The 14,181-nt window shown below is 44.1% G+C and overlaps 1 protein-coding gene and 1 long non-coding RNA gene across 9 annotated transcripts in view; one reads left to right on the top strand and one right to left on the bottom strand.

Annotated features, from left to right (window-relative positions):
- PPFIA2 (PTPRF interacting protein alpha 2) overlaps positions 1 to 14,181 on the top strand; it is a 272,209-nt gene that overhangs the window by 125,453 nt on the left and 132,575 nt on the right. The window lies entirely within an intron of this gene.
- LOC310658546 lies at positions 4,626 to 11,874 on the bottom strand. The gene is made up of 3 exons (XR_014502365.1): positions 11,780 to 11,874; positions 5,255 to 5,410; positions 4,626 to 5,157 (listed from the first exon to the last, which is right to left on the bottom strand). It is a non-coding gene; the product is annotated as an uncharacterized lncRNA (long non-coding RNA).

Raw genomic sequence — 14,181 nt, 5'->3', positions numbered from 1 at the left:
CAATTTAAAAAAATAAAAAAGTTATGATAAAATTATTTCCGTTAGTTCTGCTCTTAAGGGGGGGAAGGAAACTGGTGATGAACATGTTGATGATGATTAAAAAAATTGGGGGGGGGGGACTTTAGATATTCACCTTGGAAATAAAACATCCAATAAGTGGCTTCCATTGACTGGTCATACTCAACTTCCAGTGTACTGCTGCTTCTGGTCCTCTAGGAGTGCAGGATGCAGCCTAACGTGGCACAGGAAGCAGACTGTGAAGGCCATATCTCTCCATGAATGGACTAGGCAAGAGGAAGAGGCAAAGGTCTAGCAAGCTGGACCACACTATATCAAAAGGAAGGGGGAATTCCACGACTGTCCCATTTATGGCAGTATTCTATTTACCCACATTCTGGAACAAATGTCCCCATGGATGTGCCCGTTTCCCCAGTTCTACAAAAACTCACGGGTAGGAATCTGACAGCTGGTCAGTCAAGGACAGAAGCTTACCAGAGAGCTTCAAGGGAGCTGTTGTTGCCTCATCCCTGGCTCAGGCTATGCAAGAACTGTTGACTGGCTTATTTTGTGATAGGGTTAAACTCTTCCAAGAAGAAGCAGATTGGAGATCCTCCTGGATCCAGCTTTGCTGCTTAAGACTGCATTTTTTAATCAGTGGGAAATTCCCACCGATGAATCATTCCTGAATAGATATGCATAGGATTGTCCTGTAAGCCTTAGATGGTGGCTGCAGCCAGAAGTGGCCTTTCCAGCTTCACTTGGACTTGGTTTTCACAAACAAGAATTAGAGATTGCAGCCAGATTTCAGGTGGGGACTCACCTGATTGAATTCTCTTCCATACGCTCCCCACCCCCATAAATAGAGAAAATTAGATATTGCATAGGGGCATGGGAAGCTGCCTGATATTGAGTCCAACAGGCCCATCAAACTCAGTGCTGTCTATACTATATAGTAACGACCCTCTAGGTTTTCAGAAAGAATATTGGGAGAATATTGCATCATGCAGTGATGCAGTCCAGAGACAGGGTCCCCCCCCCCCATTTCACTTACAAATCTAAATCTTTATAAGTGATGACTAATAAGTAGCAATGATACAGAAAACGTGAAAGTTGTGCAGAACGTTGCTAAGCTAGCAGTTAAAGTTAGAAAAGGAGGCTATGCTAGAATTTGATGACTAAGGATATTTTGTAATACTTCTTCATTTTATGGAGTTATGTCCTGCTTTGCTTGTTATATGGAAAATATATACGGGACAACTCACAGGTTAGCAAATTGATATATTCATTTATTCTTTCAGTTTGAGAAAAAAGGAAATAGGAAGATTTCCCAATTGGAAATTCCCATGCGATTGTTTATTTGTGCCTTAGTAACAAAGTATTAAATTACATTCATTAGTGGTTTGGCCTTTGACAATCTAATTGATTTCAAATATATAAATTACTTCAAAAAATAAAGAGTGACTGGATGAATTGTTGTTAAATATTACACCCTCAATCTGTTTCCTTTTATTATAGCCACAGTGGGTTTAAGCAGCTTGCCAGTAGTTCTGTACAATTAGAAATAGTGTTAACAGTCTGGAGTTCTGCTACTGAAATCTGCTCTAAAAATGGTCTTGCAAACTCTGGTGGCAATTTATTGACAGGGCAATGTTAACTGAGTACATGGGCAGACAATGCATAGAGAAAGATCATTTAAAAATGTAAATACTTAAAGCATATTTAGGAATGGAAAAGCCCTGAAGTTTGATAAATATTCATTCATTTATTCACTGCAGATTGTTGCAGAAAAAAATTAAAAAGTCAGAAGTGCACAATTTTAATTTCCTTTGCATAAATACATGTATTTCACACTGAAGAAAAGCCAAAGCCAAAGTCAGAACGAGGTTCAGACTTCGGTTAACAGTAAATCAAAGACAGTAGATCTTCTGCTTGGAATTGGAAATGTAACTTACTGAGTCTTTTCTGCCAATTTGTTCCCAGCATCCATTTTAAGCAGAACAACTACTCATTGGCAAGACTTTAGCAAATGCGTTGTTGTTTTTTTAAAAAGAAAACAATTGGCAGTTTGAGAGTGCCGATAAGCATACGGCTGGAGTTGATGTGGAAGACATTATGTACTTAGGTTTTCAAAAAAGCTTTTGATCAAGTCCCTCACCAAAGACTGCTGAGTAAGCTTGGCAGTTATGGAAAAAGAGGAGAGATGAATAATCAACGGGTTAAGGGACAGGAAATGGAGGGCAGGTATAAATAGCGAGCTCTCCAAATGGAAGTATGTAAGAAGGAGCTCTCTTATCTGAGTAAATGGGCTTGTCATGGGCCAGGAGTCGGCTTCACCTCCTGAGCAGCAGCCTGAAGGAGCAGAAGGCAAATTGTCTCCACCTGCTGCTGATCAGCCTTCTTGCTGCTGATGAGAACCAGCTGGCTCCAGCTTTCTTAAGCAGGGTTTTCAGCCTCAATCAGTTGCTGGGAACAATATTTGTTGTCGTTCCTGAGCAGACCTTGCTGCTTCTTGCGACCTTGGACCCTTGGCTTTCTTTACCCCCAGATCATCTGACTATGTGAACTGAGATACTCTTGACCTTAGGACTGGACTGGACCTTGTATATGGACTCTGCCTCCAGGCAAGTACCCCTCTGAGACTTGGCTGGTCTGCTGGCTTCTCCTTCCACAGAGCTCTGCTGTGGCTGGCAGCACAGGACTAGGAAAGGGCTGCTGGAAATGAACCTCTTTCTTTCTCAAAATAAATGGCTACCATCCAATGGTGGATGCCATTTCCTGATAATCACAAGTGGGGAGGGTGTTGTTGCATTCAGGTTCTGCATATGGGCTTCCCTTGGCAGCTGCTTGGCCAATGTGGGAATTAGATTAAATAGTCCCTTGGTCTGGTCCAGCAGAGCTCTTCTTCTGTTCTTACATCTATGTTTTTATGACAGCACAATCCTATGCCTATTTACTCAGATGTAAGATGTAGGGACGCAGGTGGCGCTGTGGGTTGAACCACTGAGCCTTAGGGCTTGCAGATCAGAAAGTCGGTGGTTCGAATCCCCGCGACGGGGTGAGCTCGGTCCCTGCTCCTGCCAACCTAGCACTTCGAAAGCACGTCAAAGTGCAAGTAGATAAATACGTACCCCTCCGGCGGGAAAGTAAACTGCATTTCCGTGTGCAGCTCTGGTTCGCCAGAAGCAGCTTAGTCTTGCTGGCCACATGACCCAGAAGCTGTACTCCAGCTCTCTCGGCCAGTAAAGCGAGATGAGCGCTGCAACCCCAGAGTCGGCCACGACTGGACCTAATGGTCAGGGTCCCTTTACCTTTACCTTTTAAGTTTCACAGTCTTCAGTAGGGCTGACTCCCTATGAACTTACAGTGGATTCAAGTTACAAGAATGGAGATTCCGGCTAAACATCAGGAAGAACTTTATGACAGTAAGAGCTGTTTCAACAGTGGAATGGACTCTCATGAGAGGTTGTGGACTTTCCTTCCTTGGAAGTTTATAAGCAGAGGTTGGATGGCCATCTGTCATGGATGCTTTAGTTGAGATTCCTGCATTGCACGGGGTTGGACTAGATGACCCTAGGGGTCCCTTCCAACCCTCCAACTCTTTTCTGTGATTCTATGCTTAGAGTTTAAGCCTAAAATGATTTTTCATTCTTGGTTAATGGATTGTTTTTTAGAGCATGCCACCTTTTTTTGACCCCTCCTTTCTAGTCAGCAGGACCAATCATTGAGCCATGGGGCTCTACCTTGTTGACCCTTGTGACTTTTTCTTAATCTATTTCAGGAAATTGAAAGATTTCAGGGCATACGGTGTCTTTTTATGGTACAATATAACCCCCACCCCCTTCCTGTGCTGCACTGCAACACCTTTTGAAGTTTCCTCTGAGTTTCTGAAAAGATGCTTATGCTGTGTGAAGGAACTGCAGTTGCAAAAAAGATAAAAGCCCCCGTAACACAGAGAGAGCTGGTTGTGTGCTCCCCATCAAAACTCAACACCTTTGATAAAGCCCCTTGAACACTCTAATTTATCAAGACAATGATTCATTGAAGCAGAGTGCCAGAAAGCCTACTACCTTTTTTGGGAATGTACAAGAGAGGGGGGGGAAACCCACACTTCTTTATATATGCTTGGATAAAAGGAAGGGGTCTCTTTTTTAAAAAAAAGAATGTCATGCAGGTTATATCAATTGAAATTCCATTCTTCTACCCAAGTGTTAAAGCTTCAGAATATCTTCCTTCCATTGCACCTGACCACCTTAATGAAGGATGTGATAGCAGGCAGAGGTTCCCTTCCATCATCAGACTCTTTTCACTTCCAAAAACCAATGAGGAGACAGCTAGAGAAGAGCTGGCATGTAGTGTCTTCCCACACTTTGATTTTGGACAGGAAGCTGCTGCTGCTGCCTCCCATCAGCTTGTTCTCAATAGGTGTAGTTAACCTGGCCTTCACTTACCTGGTTATCTCCTTTGGACTGCTGCTCCCATCAAGCCCAGCCAACATGGCTGTGCTGGTTGGCACTGATGGGAGTTGTAGTCCAAGACATCTGGGAGGCACCATATTAGCAAAGGCTGCGTTAAACTTTTTAATCATTGAGGGTTTCTTTTAATATAAAAAATACAATCAAGTGGTATACTGTATAGATTTTATGAGATAATAAAATAATAAAATAAAAGCAGCAGCTTTGCTGCCGCTGCTGCCACCTTCGCAAACTCAATAATGTGAAGCAGCAGTAGTGAAAAATCAGCATCCATTTCTTTCTTCTCCAAATGTGTGTGTGTGTGTTTATTGGGAAACTGCATCATTCCCTGAAAGCCTCATCTGTGGCTCCTGTGTCACTAGTTGAACTAACAGCTGGTGGAAAGAAACCTTATTTTTCTCAGAATACCATGCATTGGCTCATTAGATGGGCAGTGTGTGAACACAGCTACCAGCAGGTGGGGTTATCCTTTCTTTGATTTTCCTTTCTGATCTCCATATTTACAAATTAATCCAGTCATTTGTGGGGTTGTTTGACAGTCTGGTGGTGTCCCTCTGTTAAGAAAATGCTAAACCAGAGCAAATTAAGCTGCTTAAAGAGTGCATTAGTGAGTGATCAAATATACTTTCCTGTGTAAAGATCACTCGCATCATGTTATGATGTTTCCAGTTTCATTGTGATGGATCTGAAATGGCAAAGAAAGAATTGCTCCCAAGTCTGGTCCTGCAAGGCCTTCCGCCCTCTTTCCTCCCTCTTATTTCCTGCTCCTTCCACTGCCATACCTTCCATACTTTTACTGCTTCCTTGTTCTGTCCAATTTGAAGAGTCCTCCAGATCGCATTTAGCACCTAGTGCCTGTGATGAGGTGAACTTCCTGTTTTTTTATGAAGCGGAAAGAAGCCAGGTCTTCTGGGTTAAGCAGAGGGAGAAGATGTAGCCTAGAATCAAAGGATCCTGAGATCTTATAAGGCAGGGGTCTGCAACCTTTAAGACAAAAAGAGCCACTTGGACCCGTTTCCGAAGAAAAAAAAACTGGGAGCCGCAAAACTCGTCATTATAAAAATAACTTTTTTGTCACTTTTTTATTATTTCTTTGTTTGACCCCTCAGAATTACTCCTCCTCATAGAAATAGACGTTAAATTAACAAGTTACCTTTTTGTGTGTGTGTGTTCTTCACTCCCCTTCAAAACAGTGACCAGCGTACATGCCCCCTTTCAATGCAGTGACCAGTGTACATGCCCCTTACAATGCAGCGGGCGGGTGGGCGGGAAGGTGACGTCGGGACGGTGCGTGACTAACGCACGCACTGCCCCCATGCAACGTCACAGCCAGTACAGCGCCCGCCACAGTGGGGAGTGTCGGGGCGCACAATGTGCCTCCTCCCCTCGCTAGTATCCGCCCCGGAGCCGTGGCAAAGGTGTAAAAGAGCCACATGCGGCTCCAGAGCTGCGGGTTGCAGACCCCTGTTATAAGGGTTCTGCATTGTCTCCCTTTCCCTCACTACTTCTGCTTTCTGCCCAGTCCTTCGATCAAAGTTGTTTGTGTCCTAGCCTCGCATCAACCTGTTTTCTCCATGAACGATAAGAATGAAAGAATGTAAGAAAAGACCTGCTTGATCAGGCCACGGACCCATCTAACCCAGGCCCCTGTTTCCACAGCAGCCAACCAGATGCTCATGGGAAACCTCCACGCAGAGACAAGGTGTAACTGCATCTGTCCCAGCAACCAGCAGTCAAAGGCAAAACGCCTCCACCATTGGAGATAGAACATAGCAATTGTGGGTAGTAGCCATGGATAATCCTTCACAAATATGTCTTATTCTCTCTTTTAAAGTCATCCAAGTTGGTGGCTATCACGGTCTCTTGTAAAGGTTTTGTGCTGTCTCTGCTTTTGCTAAAGTTGACAGAACTCTCTTATCCGACCCCTCTCCTTTCTCCCCCATTTTAAATTTATATTTCTCTTTGCACATCTCCCTAGCTTCCTTCCCTCCCACACCTCCCCCTTCTCCCACAGCAATATCTGTGCAACAAGATGCAAAATTATACTGGGGAAATTGTGTCGGCTGTCAAGAAACAAGTAACCATGATTGATAGCATGAATCCCTTCTGTAACTTATTTCCAACTAACTTCATGTTTGACAAATACAAATGCCTTTCGTAAGTAAGGATTGTTGTGATACTTCATAGGCATCAAAATGTTTGATGCTTGAGGGCTGTTATTTGTGAGTGGTGGGGTTTTTTGTGGGGTTTTATAGGATCATGTACAATCAGTAGGAGACAGAAGTTCCAAATCTATAACTAGTAGACGACAAGAGCACACAAGGCATTACAAATAGTGCCAAATTCTAGGACCTCCCTCAGGTGGCAAGTGGGGTTTCTCCAACTATCACAGAGAAGCCTATCTGGTAGCAGAAGAGTTTAAGCAGAAGAGTTAACAGGCCTGTATGCTTCATTAATCAAATGTTACTTGTTTGTCCACACATGGAACCACAAGGGTATGACATTTGAGATTTTTATTCAACATTATCGTATATAGTGGGGGATATTGGCCTGCACCTTAGTTACCTGAATTTCAGGGAATTTGCTAGAAACCCCGAGTTCCAATGTAGGTTCAAAATAAATTTGTGTCTGTATACATCATCAAAATGCCACTCCCGACATCCGGGGGGGGGGGTTGCGGGCTCGCGCCCCATTCACACCCTTGTGGGGCTGGCTGCAGCCCCGCGGGACCAAGGGAATCCCGGGATCATTAGTATTCATTGTTCACCGCGCCAGCCAATTGGCTGGCGGCGGGGGCGGGACTTGTAAGGGGCATTTAAGGTTGGGGCAGCCCATTCTCGCCCCTTTCTTTTCCTTTCAGCAGCTGCGGTTTCCCTCCCTCCCGCCCTCTAGGTTGTCATTTGGACTTTGCTATGGGCTTCGGCTGGTTGCCGCAAGGGGCCTGGTAGGAGTTTTTCCATTTGGCTAATTGGCTATATTTTGGAAGCCACTTGGTTTTTTCGCCTACCTCGTAGCAAAACGTCACAACACCTTGGTTTTGGCGGTTAGGCATTGGCAGGGGTATTATTATGCAAAAGAGATGGGGGGGGGAGGAACGCCATCACCTCCCCCAAATGCTGAAGGGTAGTTCATTAAAGGACTCCGGGGGACGTCGCCTCGTCCGAAACCTATGGAGGCTAGGGCCTAAAGCGCGCTCCCGAGCGGTAACCCCTCGGGGAGCACCTAGGGATGTGCATCTCGGGGGCTCCCCCTGTTGGTGCTTAACCCTTCCCAGTTATACCGGTTAGTCTGATAGGGCCAATGCCTAAAGCCAATACCGCTCTTACCTGTAATCAAAAAAGTTGTGGCCCATTAACCTAAATTCGGTGTCTTTCTTTATTCCATTCTGTGGGAGGGGGCAGGAATAGCCACGCAACGTGGTTGAAATGCAAAACGGCTTTGTGATTTGAAATAGTCATACCTTGGAAGCCGAACGGAATCCGCTCTGGAAGTCCTTTCAACTTCCAAAATGTTCAGAAACCAAGGCACGGCTTCCAATTGGCTGCAGGAAGCTCCTGCAGCCAATCGGAAGCCACTGAAGCCATGCCAGACATTCGAGTTCCAAAGAATATTTGCAAACCAGAACACTGACTTCCAGGTTTGCGATGTTTGAGAGCCAAAACGTACGAGTGCCAAGGTACGACTGTATGAAGATGCAGGAATACAGGATAGAAGAAGAATAGACACAGGCCCCCCCAGTGCCTGGACCAACAGCTTGACTTGTTTTATGATACAGGCAGAGTCAGGAAACATTGCTGTATAAGGATCAGGGCGTGGTGTTAGGGATCTGGAAGGCTGGAATGAAGACTTAGATGAACCAGAAGTGGATCTAGGCTAGAAACATTCCTATTCTTAAGTCTCCCTGTTCTTATAATAGGGAATCTTTGGGGTTATTAATGGGAGATGGTGGGCTGTGGTGACTTACGCTGAAGAGACAGGGATGGCTCTGTGTTGTGGGTAGGCATGAGTGGTGCTGTCACTGGTTGACTTTTGAAGCTGTTGATGGAGGTGGTATTGATATGTGCTTAGATTTTATCAATTTTTGTTCTTGCGTATTTGTTCCTTTGACACCTTTTTGTGTGTGTGACAGTATCAACATTCTTGCTTGGTCGTTGACATTTGAGTAGCGAGTTATTCCAGTGTTTTGACATTTTGTTGTTGTTTCTAACCTTCTTTTGTGACGAGAAGGAAAAGGGAAGAAAGCTCCCCACCTACATGCTATGTACCTGAATCACAGCATTTCTGAGGGATGTAGTAAAGGAAAGTTTTTGATGGTGGCATTGAAAGCAGATCTGTATCTATCTATCTGTCTATCTATCTATCACATGTATTTGGGCTGTTCATTTTGACTATATTACTGTTTAGCTTATTGTAAATTTCAATCCATTTTTGTATGGGTAAATAACTTTATTTTAGGAGCAGCATTCTGATTATTAGTCATTGGAAGACAATCCAACACAGAATTAACAATTTGTGATTGTGAATTTTGAAGCATACCTCAGTCTATGACCGTTAGAAGTTATTATTTGCTTCAGAATGCACACAAGTAATTTGTGAATAGGGCTACTGCCTGTCAAAGTTGCAGAACTAGACATTGTCTTAAAGCAAATGTCTTTTTGTTCGGCTCTGTTTTTACTTTTCTTTTTTGGGAGTGAAACATTGGTTCAGTATTTTTATATTAGGGCTACTATCCTATAATGCGTAAGCTAAGTCTAGCCGTCTGTTGCCTACAAGTGGGGAATGCAGACTTTGATCTCCGCTAAATGGTTGGATAGATATTTGTTGGGGATATGCCACAAAAATGACTTATTGAACAGGGAGTGGGGGAGAGAGGGAGGCTGTAGGTTGTATCTAATACTATATTTGTGGAGTCCAACTTCCCCACACTCATTCAAAATTGGCTCTGAAGGGTCCTCCAAATTTTGAGGTGTATGGGAAGCAGCAGAAGAGGAAAAATTCCTATGTGCAAGTTGATGTCTGCTGCGCTAGCTGAGCAGCAGTGTTGGATATGACCTTGTGCATGTCAAGTTAATTACCACATGTTTTCTGCCATCATTTTATGAGTCCCTCTCTGTATAGCCATCAAGCTAACACTTCAAAGGACAGAATGCTCTGTCGCAACTTTATTAAAAGTTGCAGTTTTTCTTATTCTTTTCAAGGCAGCTTTTGTCAGAGACTCATGGCTATGAACGCCAAGCTCTGTTTTGCCCCCCCCCCCATCCCAATATGGAAATATATGTAGTATTGCCTAATTAATGCAGTCAGTCTTTTTGTAGATCAGTTTTTATGTGGGCATAAGCGTGGATAGTTTCTTGGGAGGTCTCCAAGAAAAGTCTTCCTCTGAATCATAAGCATCAATCTTGTATCACGTTCTTACCTCTGACTAAGTACTGATTCGAAGCCTTGTGATTTTGAAAGTAGGGGATGACAGACACTAAAGTTTTCCATGTTTCTGTTGTAAGAAACCATATAGGGACACAGGACAGATCAGATGGGAGAGAGTAGCAGGGAGGATATTTATGTGGATAAAAAGGAACTGGGAAACTTAATTTTTTGTGATCAGAATATGCGGTGCAAACCAAGATGCTTGCATGCATTTGCTTGTTTTACAGTATTCTATGCATGTTTTCTGGGACGCGGGTGGCGCTGTGGTCTAAACCAAAGAGCCTAGGGCTTGCCGATCAGAAGGTTGGCGGTTTGAATCCCTGTGACGGGGTGAGCTCCCGTTGCTTGGTCCCTGCTCCTGCCAACCTAGCACTTCGAAAGCACGTCAGAGTGCAAGTAGATAAATAGGTACTGCTCCGGCGGGAAAGTAAATGGCATTTCCATGCATTGCTCTGGTTCACCAGAAGCGGCTTAGTCATGCTGGCCACATGACCCGGAAGCTGTACGCCGGCTCCCTTGGCCAATAAAGTGAGATGAGCATCACAACCCCAGAGTCGTCCACGACTGGACCTAACAGTCAGGGGTCCCTTTACCTTTACCTTATGCATGTTTTCTACCACCAGGGGAAATGGCAGGAGGGGAAAAAGCTGTTGCAGCCAAGCTGTAAGGACGGTGGGTGTCTCATAAATATATTTGGAGAATAAGATAAGGATTAGCATAGGAGAAGCAATGGTGGAAGGAGAGCTAAGGAGAAGCCGGGTTAAACTGGGCAAGTATGTGTAGCTGTTTCAGATGCATGTGCTTTGGCAGAGTTACAGTAGGGTGGGGCAACTTGGGTTTTCTACCCAAATCTTCATGGAAAAGGTGAGTGAAGAGGAGGGAATTATTCCTGCATTGCAGGGGGTTGGACTAGATGGCCCTTGGCATCCCTTCCAACTCTACAATTCTGTGATTTGAAGGGAATGAGATATGGGTCACCAACCTTTTAAAGCCATTGGGCACATTTGAATGTTAAGAGAGTGCTGGGCGGTGCCAATCACAAAGTGGCTACTGTGGGGTTCTAGTATAACACAGGGACCACCAAACTGGAAAGGGAGAGGGATAGGATGAAGGAGAGAGGGAAAGAGAAAGAAGAGTGCAAGATGATGCAGGCATGCCTCCCCCCATCAGCTGCCCCATTGATGAGTAAAAAAAGGATCGACATAATAATAATAATCTAATAATTTATTATTTATACCCTGCCCATCTGGCTGGGTTTCCCCAGCCACTCAGGGCGGCTTCCAACCAAATATTAAAAACAATACAGCATCAAACATTTAAAACTTCCCTAAACAGGGTCACATTCAGTTGTCTTTTAAAAGTAAAATAGTTGCTTATTGCCTTGACGTCTGCTGGGAGGGCGTTCCATAGGGCAGGCACCACTACTGAGAAGGGCCTCTGCCTGATTCCCTGTAACCTTGCAGCAAGGGAACCACCAGAAGGCCCTTGGCGCTGGACCTCAGTGTCCAGGCTGCACAATGGGGTGGAGATGCTCCTTCAGGTATACTGGACTGAGGCCATTTAGAGCTTTAAAGGTCAGCACCAACACTTTGAAATGTGCTCGGAAACATACTGGGAGCCAATGAAGATCTTTCAGGTCCGGTGTTATATGATCTTGGCAGCCACTCCCAGTCACCAGTCTAGCTGCTGCATCCATCAGCACTCCTGTGTTCACTCTCTGAGATAAGCTCTTTGCACCTCTCCTCTGTTTGGAATGGAAAGGAAGGAGGGTGTCCAGTGGTGACATATGGGTATGAAATATGGGTATGCTTAAGCAGGCATGTTCAATGTTGGAGAGGCTGAGGAAGTGCAAACAGGAAGTGAACAAGAAGGGCAAACATTACCTTGTGTATTGTGGATTTCTGAAGGGACATTGACTTGAGACATTTCATAGTCACCTTAGACGATACTGGCAGGCACACCGGCATCTGTGGGCACTAAGTAAGAGGTTTGGAATCAGACAGGGGTTCTTAGAAGTAGTTCTAAGAATGTGGAGCAGAAAGGGTGGAATCTTTTGAGGATGTAGGAGACCTTTAAATGGTTGAGGACTGTGGAGTCAGAGGACAGAAGATTACCACACATAAATGTATATGATGGTAGAATGCCTAAAACAGGCTTCCTCAACCTCGGCCCTCCAGATGTTTTTGGCCTACAACTCCCATGATCCCTGGTTAGCAGGACCAGTGGTCAGGGATGATGGGAATTGTAGTCTCAAAACATCTGGAGGGCCGAGGTTGAGGAAGCCTGGCCTAAAATATTCTGGAGGGAGGTGCACATTGATTGACCCATGTAGAAAGACTCTAACATGAAATCTTGACAACAGCCTACTAGACAGTGTTCTGACTGGTTTTGGTGGTAAGCTTCCCAGGTAAATGGTTTCAGAATGATGCTATAAGGCAAAATTGGCTGGCTAAGGATGATAGGGGCAAAGCCAACAGGCAAATCAATCAGTGGTTTATCTTTTTAAAAGGCGACAGAAATAAAAGCAGGCTGTTTGATTCAGTACTCTTAACAACAAAAGATCAATGTCTACATAGAACAAGCTGACTGTTACAGATAAGGTGACAGTCACAAAGGCAACTTTGATGGACCTGAAGAGAGTGGGCCGTATAAATCACTTCATTCACCAAATGAAGGGTCATTCTGAGCATTGTGCAAGGAACATATAAAATGAATCTTCAAGTACTATGCTTATTTTTTATTCTAGTTAAAGGAGCTCTAGAAATATGTCATTTATATGATTTTCACTGGGGAAACTATCTGCATACTTTTTTAAAAAAGAGAGAGAGAGACTCAATTTGTGCTCCTTAGCATGCTAATATCTGAGTACCTCCAGAATTATTTTCTAGTAAACATGAACAGGATCAGGCTATTAGGATCACAGAGGCTGAAGAATTAGATATGATGCTCAAATGCATATGAGAGCATCAGATACATCCATAGGATCTTTAGGTTCAAACTAGATGCAAAATTAGGGACGCGAGTGGCGCTGTGGGTTAAACTACAGAGCCTAGGACTTGCCGATCAGAAGGTCAGCGGTTCGAATCCCCGTGTTGGGGTGAGCTCCCGTTGCTCAGTCCCTGCTCCTGCCAACCTAGCAGTTTGAAAGCACCTCAAAGTGCAAGTAGATAAATAGGTACTGCTCCGGTGGGAAGGTAAACGGCGTTTCCGTGCGCTGCTCTGGTTCGCCAGAAGCGGCTTAGTCATGCTGGCCACATGACCCGGAAGCTGTACACCGGCTCCCTTGGCCAATAAAGCAAGATGAGCTCCACAACCCCAGAGTCAGTCACGACTGGACCTAATGGTCAGGGGTCCCTTTACCTTTAGATGCAAAATTAACCATGTCTTTGAATTCTGTGCTTGGAATTTTTTTTCTTCTTTTTTTTAAATGATCAGAAAGACCTGGTCTGGATCTGAACCACGATACAGAGATCTGTAGATGAAAATGATCCTCTTTCCTGAAGCTGCTATTTGAAGCAAATTGTAGCTTGGAGAAGGGGGGGGGGGCGGGGAACTGCCATGAGGCAAAAAATTAAGTCTTTTCTTCTTGTGCCAAGTTCCTGATCTGGATTCAGCATTCTCTGGTTGTTGTTGGTTTAAAAAGCCATGAAAAAGAATCTGAAGGATTCAAAGTCAAGGTTGATAACATGTGTAGTTTACTCTTCTGGTTTTTAACAAGTACAGCTGTGATGCCTTCTAGGTCACAGGCTGTGTGCACAGCATACATTTAAAACTCATTTAAATCACCTATTATCACATGACTCCCCCCCCCCCCAAATCTTGGGAACTGTAGTTTTAAAAATGGTGCTGGAGATTGTAGCTCTGTGAGGAGTAAACTACAGTTACCAGGGTTCTTTGAAAGAAGTAATATGCTCTCAGTGTGTGGTGTTGAACACAGACAGAGTCATTGAATCATACCCAATGGACTTTGCTATGGAGAATAAGGGCCTAGACATGGATATACCTTCTGAATCAGTTAAAGCACTAGTTGGATCCTGAACAAAATGACATTAATAAGTGGGTAAAACTAATGCAGTATTATCAAAATCATTAATGATAGGACCTACTTTATTTGCTTGGGGGGGGGGCAGACCTCAAAGTAAATTGTGACACAAATGAAATGTATGCACTAGTGAATATACAAAAGACATATTTTCAGTATTCTTGGAAGGAGCTCTAGAAATGTTAAAGTGAAAGTTATGACTCTGCCATTTTTCTCATGCAAAGAATAATAGAATCAGGTGTG

Source organism: Podarcis tiliguerta, assembly GCF_965153285.1.
Source record: "Podarcis tiliguerta genome assembly, chromosome: 10".
Taxonomy (NCBI): Eukaryota; Metazoa; Chordata; class Lepidosauria; order Squamata; family Lacertidae; genus Podarcis; species Podarcis tiliguerta.
Note: the sequence above shows the minus strand (reverse complement) of the source record. Positions and strands in the feature narration are given on the sequence as shown.